This window comes from Sinocyclocheilus grahami, unplaced genomic scaffold (assembly GCF_001515645.1).
Source record: "Sinocyclocheilus grahami isolate Dianchi unplaced genomic scaffold, SAMN03320097.WGS_v1.1 scaffold59.1, whole genome shotgun sequence".
Taxonomy (NCBI): domain Eukaryota; kingdom Metazoa; phylum Chordata; class Actinopteri; order Cypriniformes; family Cyprinidae; genus Sinocyclocheilus; species Sinocyclocheilus grahami.
Genome location: NW_015505238.1, coordinates 1,370,480 through 1,380,383, shown reverse-complemented (window position 1 = coordinate 1,380,383; position 9,904 = coordinate 1,370,480). Strand labels below are relative to the sequence as shown.

Below are 9,904 nucleotides of genomic sequence, written 5' to 3'. Positions count from 1 at the left end.
ATCTGATAAGTGTGTGTGTGTGTGTGTGTGTGTGTGTGTGTGTGTGTGTGTGTGTAAGAGAGAGACGATGGAAGTCCTTAGACATCAGGTCTGCAATGGTGCTCTTTACATATCAATCCCTAGGGACACACACAGAGACAGGGAGTTAGCAAGAAAGAAAATTAGAGAGTAGCGACCAGGGCCGCATTAAGACCTCACTGGGCCCCAGGGCTATGACTTACTGCAGGGCCCCCCATCACAATAATGATATATAGTTTAAGATAGGATTTTTATCCAATCAAAATGTTTGATGCATTGCAATTTCTAAATTCTTGTTACCAATTCTAAAATCACAAAATAACAACAACACGCTTACCGAAGACAAGTAAACAGTCATGAATTACAACAGAACAAAGAAATCGACCTACAACCTACAGCTCACGTAAAGAGCTGAATAAGAAATATTAAATAGACTAGGCTGCAAATAGACTGAATAGTCTTCACTGTATAAATTCAATATACATTCTTATTTATTTGACAAAAGTGATTCGGTCAAGGACAGTGAGTGATTTTCTTTCTGTTTAATTTACATTATTGACACAAATGGCAACAACAGCTATATTAGGCTGCTTTGGAGGAATAGTTCACCAAAAATTAAAGTTATGTTGTTGTTCTAAACCTGAATGAGTTTCATTCTACTGTTGAATGCAAAAGTATATATTTGGAACAATACTGGTAACCAAACAGTTTCTGTGCCCCCATGACTTCCATATGAAAAAAAAACACTACTGGAGTCAACAGGAACCAGAAACTTTCTGGTGGTTACGAATATTCTTCAAAATATCTTCTTTTATGTTGAGGAGAACAAAGAAATTCATACAGGTTCAGAACAACTTGAAACTGAGTAAATGATGACAGTATTTTTGGGTGAATATCCCTTTAAAATCTTATCATATAATGCCAGGATCTCATATAGCCAACTAGTGTACATGCATCTTTAACTATTAACGTTCCTTTAAGACACAAATGACTGTGCTGACGATGAGACGTTTACGATTCGAACGTTTAAACACAAGGCGCGAAAAATAACTTTTAGTTTAGTCAGGCACTGTACGAGCAAGTACGCTCCGCACCAATCAGAAACCGTCTTAACGCGCGCATTTTCCAAAATGAATTCGGCCCCACTGCTTAATGTCCCTGAACAGTTATATTAGTCTTTAAACCACAATGCTTAAAATGCGTTTAAATGAAAAGCTTACATCATGATGCGCAAAAGGAATTTCTCCCATAAGCGAATATAGCCTACTAAGCCTATAGAGTTTGTTCAAACACAAAAAGCAATATACATCCATCAAGATAATAATCAAACTAACCTAAAATCTGTGGGGACGATGACACTGTTTTGAACTGCTCCACATGTCCGGTCCATTTGCTGTTCCACAACTCCCACTCCATCATCAGTTTTAGTAAAATAAACTGTGGATTTTAGTGACTAACTGATGCTTTCCCCTCTCTCACTATTTATTTATTTTTTAAATAGTTGACATTTTTACTTATCGAAGATTGTTCTTTGCATGACCATTTCTAGATTACACCAGAAAGAAGTGAAGAGAGGTGAATAGAGATATTACACGCAGCGATTACCTGATAGGAGATACGTGCACAGGTCGTTCAAAACCAAATTCAAATGTGACGTTTTAATCTCTGATGATATGCATGGAATTTATGGAAAAACTTCACTAAATAATAGTGCTAAAAAGTGAGGAGCGTGGTGGAGCTTTGGCGATCGGCACTACCGATGTCCGTCAATCTACTTCTTGCTCAGGCCCCTGGGCTTCAGCCCTTCCTAGCCCAATGGTTAATGCGGCCTTGGTAGTGACAAGTGGCACTGAATTCAGTAATTGGTTTTCCTAAAGAAACAGTAGACAAGTTGCATTATCTGATTTAATATTTGATGGTAGCATAAATTCAGCATAACAACGTCGTTTGCACTGTGCTCTTGCGTTACTTGATCTTTTTTTTACTTGATCTTGATCTTATACTAAGTCAATCTGTTGAGTTACTTAGTATAGGAAATTATGAGCCGCACTCACGAGAACAATCTTCTTTTTTCTTTTATTTTATGTTCCTTTCAAATGTAGTGAAGTTAAAGTCATAAGTTCCCAGAAAAAATAATACTCAAGTAAAGTACCGATACTCAAAAAGTGTACTTAAGTACCATACTCAAGTAAATGTACTTAGTTACTGTCCGCCTCTGTTCATTACTGATGGGAAAAGACACAAATGTTTCGGCTCAAAGCCTTCCTCAGTGTGTAAAGCAATTCAGTCCCTCCACCCACTTTTCAAATCACATAAATTCAGCAGGCACTGGAAATTTCTGGTAAGCCAAACATTGTTATTCATAATGAGTAGGTGTTCATACTAACAGAAATGGCACAATCATGTTGTGGGGTTGAACTGAATGGCCACAGGTAGATCTTTCATCAACACATCTCCTTGGCTTAGTGAGGCAGAGGCTAAAAGAGACAGAGGCAGAGGGAGAAGATTACTTAGCAGTCTGGGGATGAATTTTGTGAAAATATCACATTAAATGGTAAATTATTTCTTGTAATCAATTGCACTGACACATACTCATTACTAAAAGACAGAGGATAAAACAAAAGGTAGCATAAACAACATAAACATTGAATTTTATTCTTAAAAATATATATTTAAAAATTCGGTAACACTTTATTTCGATAGTCCACTTTAGACATTCTATTAACTGTAAGTAACTTTGCAACTACATGTCAACTAATTCTCATTCATTTGCATCTACATGTCTACTAACTCTCAGAGTAGACTGTTAGGGTAGGGTTAGGGTTAGTAGAATAAGTTGACAAAGAAAGTATTAGAAGATATTAAGCAGACAGTCTACTAATACTCTACTAACTGCTAGTTGACATGTAGTTGCAAAGTTACTTACACTTTATTTCGATAGTCCACTTTAGACATTCTATTAACTGTAAGTAACTTTGCAACTACATGTCAACTAGCAGTTAGTAGAGTATTAGTAGACTGTCTGCTTAATATCTTCTAATACTTTCTTTGTCAACTTATTCTACTAACCCTAACCCTACCCTAACAGTCTACTCTGAGAGTTAGTAGACATGTAGATGCAAATGAATGAGAATTAGTTGCCATGTAGTTGACATGTAGTTACAAAGTTCCTTATAGTTAGTAGAATGACTAAAGTGGACTATCGAAATAAAGTGTAACCAAAAATTCTGTTCAAAATTTTATAAAAATCAAAAGATGTTTAACCATGCTGTATGTCCAGATTTCCCTCAGGCCAAGTGTCCAGCTGAAGAACCTTTAAGTCTGTCATCAGTTTGCTTTCACCTCTATGAGATAAGCTTTCATGTGTACTGACATGAGAGGAAGTTGTTGTAGCTGTCCTGGATTTCATGTTTTCGGCCATGCTGTGAAAGAATTGTCCTGCATTGATCCTCACAATCTTTTGATTATCATGCAGGGGTACATTCTGGAAAGTTTTCTTCATTTCTGCTTGAAGAACAGTTTGCGTGTGGGGGCCAGGTGTTGAAACCATGGACTCAAACACTCGTACCTGTCGAAACAGCAGCTTCTCTGTTTCAGGCAGAGTAGTGTCTCTTTTTTGGAGCATCCTTGAGAAATCACTGAGTTCTGTTAAGGCATCATACATAAATCCCAGATTAAACACAAAGGACACAGAGGTGAGAACATCATGGAGTCCCTTGTATTTTGCTCTTTCTGTAGAATCCCTGGTTACATCACTAGCAGCATTGGAAAAGTGAGTCTGAAGCACTCTGTAATTCTCTATTCTGTTTAGTTCTCTCAAACAGCTTTGACTGTCCTCTTGCTTGAAGCCACTCAGCGAATTGACAAGACACGGCCAATGACAAGAAGACGCTGCCCAACACTCCATGCATAGTGATCCAATTCCCTTTTGTTTTTGGGTGAGACGTGATATAAAGTGTAAAGCTTATCAACGAAACTCTTAAAATGATTAAGTCCACTGACTTCCTTGAGAACATCCCCAACTGCCAATTCTAGACGATGATTTAAACAGTGCCATACAAACAAGTCTGGGAATCTGGCACGAAGCTGTCTAGCAACCCCTGCTTTCCTGCCAAGCATAACTGATGCTCCATCACAAACAAAGGCCAAAAAACCCTTACCCAAAAAGTGGTCATCAAATCCATATTTGTGAAGGCATGACAGCAATGTCTCTGTGATAACATCTGCTGTGGTCCCATCCAACTCCAGCAGGTCAAAAAAATGTAAGTTGCAAGCTGTATCGTGTTCAGCCCTGCGCATGGCTTGCAATTGCCTGTCATTGCAATTGCCTCATTTCATCGTGGGATGCTGCATTTACAATCTCTGTTGCTTTTGAGTGGGATTTTGAATCTCTGTCTTCCTTTAATTTCTTGCGCAGCGATTGTTGCTGTTTAGACTTGTCCGTTCCAAAAGCACTGATTAAACACTCTCTCCACTCATTTGACAGCCTCACTCCCTGCTCTTTCTGGACAGCGAGTGATGGAATGCTACTACATATTTTGCAGTCAAGCATTTGGTCTTTGAAAATTAGCCAGTCATTCTGGGCGCAAAAATACATAATTTGATCCCTTGACCAACAGTCTGGCCACTCATGACGTTATTGTTAAAGGGGTCATATGATGCGATTTCAATTTTTCCTTTCTCTTTGAAGTGTTACAAGCTCTTGGTGCATAAAGAAGTTCTGTAAAGTTGCAAAGACTAAAGTCTCAAATCCAAAGAGATATTCTTTATAAAAGTTAAGAGTCAGCCACACCTACCTAAAACGGCTCGTTCTAATACGCCACCACATGTCTACGTCACGATGTGGAATTGCTATTGACTGTTCAAATGCGGAGTTTTGAGCAGCGCAGAGTAACGCGTCGCATGTGTGTGTGTGAGGGGAACTGGGTCACATCACAGGAGAGTGAACTGTCTGTCAGAAATCATAGCACGTCAGCTGTCTTAACCGCGGCTTGTGTACTGCATCATCACTGTGTCTGTCACGCAACTCTGTTGCCCTTTAGGGCTTGAACTGATGGTAAAACTAACGATATTATTAACTGCCTTGATATTTACTTTGAAAGCTGAAGCTCGCGATTATGGTAAGGGGCGTTACATTTCCAATGCATGCTTGTGGTGTTCGGCCAATCACAATGCACTGGGCCAGCTGGCTAATCAGAGCAGACTGCGCTTGTCAAAGGAGGGGGCTTTGTTGAAAACGATGTGTTTGAGAGAGGCGGGGCATAGAGGACCTACAATAATGTACAGTATTTGAAAAATAATGTGTTTTTTGAACATTAAAGCATGTCAACATATTCTGTTACACCAAATACACAAAATAATGATCTTTAAAATAGCATCATATGACCCCTTTAACATCACCATCTGAGGTAATAGCAGCGGTAACGTTAACTGCAGCTGCCGCGGGTGCTTGTGCTGGTGCTCTAACAGCAGACTGCTCGTTAGAACCACAGGCACTGATTTGCTTACAGACAGTGTTTACTTTATCTGGGTGAAGATCTGATTCACGCGTAATTTTGGTCCCCTTCTGAAGCCAGGCTAACATAGTAATAACTGTCTAATTAGAAAAGAGAACTTCCGATAGACGGCTTGTATTATTCACGTGATTTGTCGAGATGATATGTAAATCAGGTAATTCACTTAGTGCCCCCTCCCTGTAGTGTGATGTCATTACTATTTATCGGATGATGCTTTGACTCAGAGTGGCAAAGTACCGGCAACATGAGAAGTGCCAGTACGCAAGAAAAAGTGAAGGTACGCTAAAGATGAAAATAGCACTGGTGGAAAGTGATGTCTCAGACAAGGTCATGAAGCATTTTTTTTTTCAAACTCTTTCTGTGGCTCCTCTAAATCTGCAAAGACTAGCACTGTCCTTCACTGCAAGAGTCTCTGAGCTTCTTTATAAAAACAAATTGTGAAGACCAGAAGAAAAATGCATTACCATAATGCATCAATAGCACTTTCCTCAAAGGCTCATTTAGTGCTCGTCTCATTATATGCTGTGGGCTTCTCTGGAAATTGAAACAGAACCATGCTTTTCTCACAGTAGGTTGTCATTCCCAGTTATCCCTCTGACATACATTGAGCCCTGGGATTGAATCGGCTGTGTGATACCAGGCGGATGAGGGGCGTCCGGGAGGGGTAACGGCCCTGTAGTGACACCTGAGATGTCAGTCCTCAGCAGTACCCACTGGCTCTTCTCCAGCTGGATGACTGTCCATTCTCCTAAAACAAATCAATCCACGGGCCCACTGCAGATTACAGAGTACTCCATTACACACACTTTCCAGCTCATAGATCAGGGTATGAATTACTGCTCTGAACGCATCACAGATTTTTCAGAGTTGGTATATTTTCTGTTATGTATGCCACTAAACTCTATTGTGGCTTCTTATATGCCTCAGTGCTGTAAGTGAAATACTACTTTTTTATTGTGAAATAAATGAAATATCCAAATATTCATTTTGTTACACAGCCCTCTGAAGAATTCGATTATTATTGGTCAAATTGGTGTCAAATTTATTATTGGTGTTGCTCTGTGATTATTTGCATATGATTGACAGGCAACAAAACTTTCTAAGTAGTTTTCTTCTTACATAATAATAAAAAAGAATCTCGCATTAGTATTTTACATCCATTTTGTTTTACTCATTTGTTGTATGCATGTGACAAAACAGAACTTTTAATAGGAACCAGATTCAGCGCCTGATTAGAAATAGGCTACTAAAACACAGCTTTTTAATGTATGTTATTTTAACTATGTAAATATGACAATTATTGTAATTTAAATCGTCACACATCATATTACATGACCAAAAGCTGTTAGGGTAAACATACATTTTCTCATTCTTTGTTTGCATGCAGGCTAACCAGTTAGCATACCACCATACAATTAGCATGCTAGCTTAGCATACCATTATCTGATAGGCTAGTATTGTTACGCTACGGTGTCTAATAAACATGCACAAAGAAGATGATGAAGGCAGATGGTCTTTATTTAATCCACATGAAGGTAAATCCACAGGTAGGCAGGTGACACATAAACCACAGACGTATACAATACCGGACAAGGGAACACAGGACTAGAACATAAATAGGGAGACACATGAGGATAATTAATGAGACACAGTTGAATCAAATGACAAAATCAAAGGGGAGACAGAAACTAGGTTGGGGGGTTGGGGGTGTGGCCAGATTCGCGGCTTGTCGCAAGAGATTTTTTTTGTCCAAAAAAATCTTCTATTGTGTGGTGTCATTACGATTATTTAACTGCTCCCGATTGTGACGGAGCGTCCCCGAACTCAAATCGTAAGTTTCAAACTATCTTATATATTTACGACTCTTGATCGGGCTGCCTCTGACGTGATACCTGCGATAGCCAATGAAAGTGAGCAAGCGTCACTTACCGGATGTTGTGTGATTCTATAGCTGAAACTTGGCAGCCACAAAAATGGCACAAAAGCAGAATACATCACCCATATTCTTTTTATACTTTGTTTTTCACTGTGAATGCAGAATGCTCGCCAGAATGCGCGCCAGAAGAGTCAGCTGACAACGTCGATTGTCTTCCATTTGTTCTTCTTCTCTAGTCTTGTTTGATCTTGCGAGTCTCCGTGAGATCACGTTGTCACTGTGAAACCGTCCCTACAATCCACAAGTGTGTGGTCTCTCGGTCTGGCCGAATCGTCTAGTGTGCGCATTCAGGGGATTATAACGCTAAAAATCAGTTGAAACTGTCTTCATGTCCGTGGTCTCCCGTGGTTTTAAAATCGTTTAAGATTTGAAAATCGTCTAGTGTGTTGCCAGCTTAAGACAATAATGAGACATGGATTCTGACAAGTATACTCTCTGTAAGTTGCTAAATGTAATCAGCAATACTGTGTAATTAATGTCAGTGTTAGATATGTTTTTATTATTATTATTATTCAAAAGAAATAACACTTTTTTCATTCAAGCAAGGGCGTATTATTGCTATAAAATGCATCATTAGTTAAAAGTGATGGTAAAGACATTAAAAGATTTCTAACAAATGCTGTTCTTTTGAACTTTCTAATTATCAAAGAATCATGAAATTCACACTTTCCACAGAATATTAAGCATCACAACTGTTTTCAACATTGATATGATCAGAAATGTTTCTTGAGCATCAAATCAGTATATTAGAATGATTTATGAAGAATCATGTGACACTGAAGACTGGAGTAATGGCTCCTGAAAATTCAGCTTTGCCATCAGAGAATTTGATTACATTTTAAAATATATTCAAATAAAAACCTTTATTTAAAATTACAATAGTATTTAATAAAAAATTTTGATTAAATAATTGCAGCCTTGGTGAGCCTCTTTCAAAAATTTTTTTTAAATGTTACCAACCACAAACTTGTGAATGGTAGCATAGGCATTACAAAAAAAACTTCAGCAAAAGAACAACATACATATGTCTTTAATGTGATATGTTTTTGAACAGGCATTACAAACAGCTACTTCTTGGGGTTCTATTTGCAGTAATGACTGGTTGACTGTACATATTCACTTATAGATTCATCCAGCCATGGACGCTGAAATCATTCTAGACTGGTTGTGAGCAAACATGTCTTCAAACGCTCTCCCAGAGTCACTTGTAAATAAAACGTTTCAAAAAATCGTAAATAAATAAAGCGTTTCATTCGCATTTTAAAAGTGAAACCTACCCGAAACATTCACTATATTATGTATTTACATTCCAAAATCAAAACAAATGTGAGCTTCTGTATTGTTGTCTACCTGACTTGCATTCTGATCAAGTCATCATAACTATAAATAAATAATTCTAGCTGGCTTTTTAATCATGTTCCTTCCTCAATTTCTAATCATATCTTCATTCACACAGCTGCCCTATCCATATGGAAACATAAAGACGTTGCTTTGATCTGAAAACCTATGTAAACGTGGTGGGTGCCTCACGTGTATATGTTTCATAATGAGTCAAGCGATTGGTTTCAAGCACAGTGACTCTATCGCTCATTTCCTCCGAGCGATATTTCACAGCTTTGCTTCTGACCCATTTTCTACCCATTTCACAACAACTCTGTTTGCTGCACATCTCTCTCTCCTCCTCCTTCCCCTCTCTCGGTTTCTATATCAGAATTCAATGAGCAAACTTATGTTCTTAAAGGCTCTTTCTCAAAAGATGCTACTTACGAGCTTCTCGCTGTCTGTCTCATTCACCACTTTCATATTGTGTTCTCGAGGTAGAAAACTCATGGTCATCTTCGTGAAGGATTTGCATTTCAGTCCTATTTTTCTGATCTGTTTTCCTCCCTCAAAGGCACGGTACTTTGATGTACCTCAAATCTCATTACTACGGGATTACTCTACTGCAGACGGCGATTTCCAGTGCTCTGCGGAGCGTTAGACGAGGTGATAAAGTGTGAAATCCCCAGCGAGCTTGTGCTGAATGAATAGAGAAGAGAAGACAAGAAGAGGGAGAGATACAGAGAAGCAAAGGGTTTAGGCTTAGTGCCATGCTGTGACGCATCCTCTGTCCAGGGTGTTGGGTTTACAGTGTTTAGCGGTAATTAGCATGCCGCAGCATGACATGGCATTACCTCCTGCCATCCACTAGCTAGCTAAGCCCTGAACAAACAGAACCTTGTACAATAAACAAAGTATCTTGTCTAGCCATGTGTGAAGATGGCAACACACAACCACTGACAAGCATCTTTAGCTAAGAGCTGGACTGAGACGACACTGCGGGAACGCTTCAGGGAGCAAATTAATGTAATTAGGGAACACTGGAGGCCATCTGAAGCCTGTCATTGGAGCTTCCACAAACCCACAGCTTCCTTACCAGAGGAAGTCCGGGCTT

At 38.9% G+C, this 9,904-nt stretch overlaps 1 long non-coding RNA gene across 1 annotated transcript; it reads right to left on the bottom strand.

Moving 5' to 3' along the window:
- Positions 1-1,598: 1,598 nt before the first annotated feature.
- Positions 1,599-9,481, bottom strand: LOC107584412 (uncharacterized). Its single transcript, XR_001609141.1, has 3 exons — positions 9,238-9,481; positions 2,406-2,495; positions 1,599-1,889 (listed from the first exon to the last, which is right to left on the bottom strand). It is a non-coding gene; the product is annotated as an uncharacterized lncRNA (long non-coding RNA).
- Between the last annotated feature and the right edge of the window lie 423 nt (positions 9,482-9,904).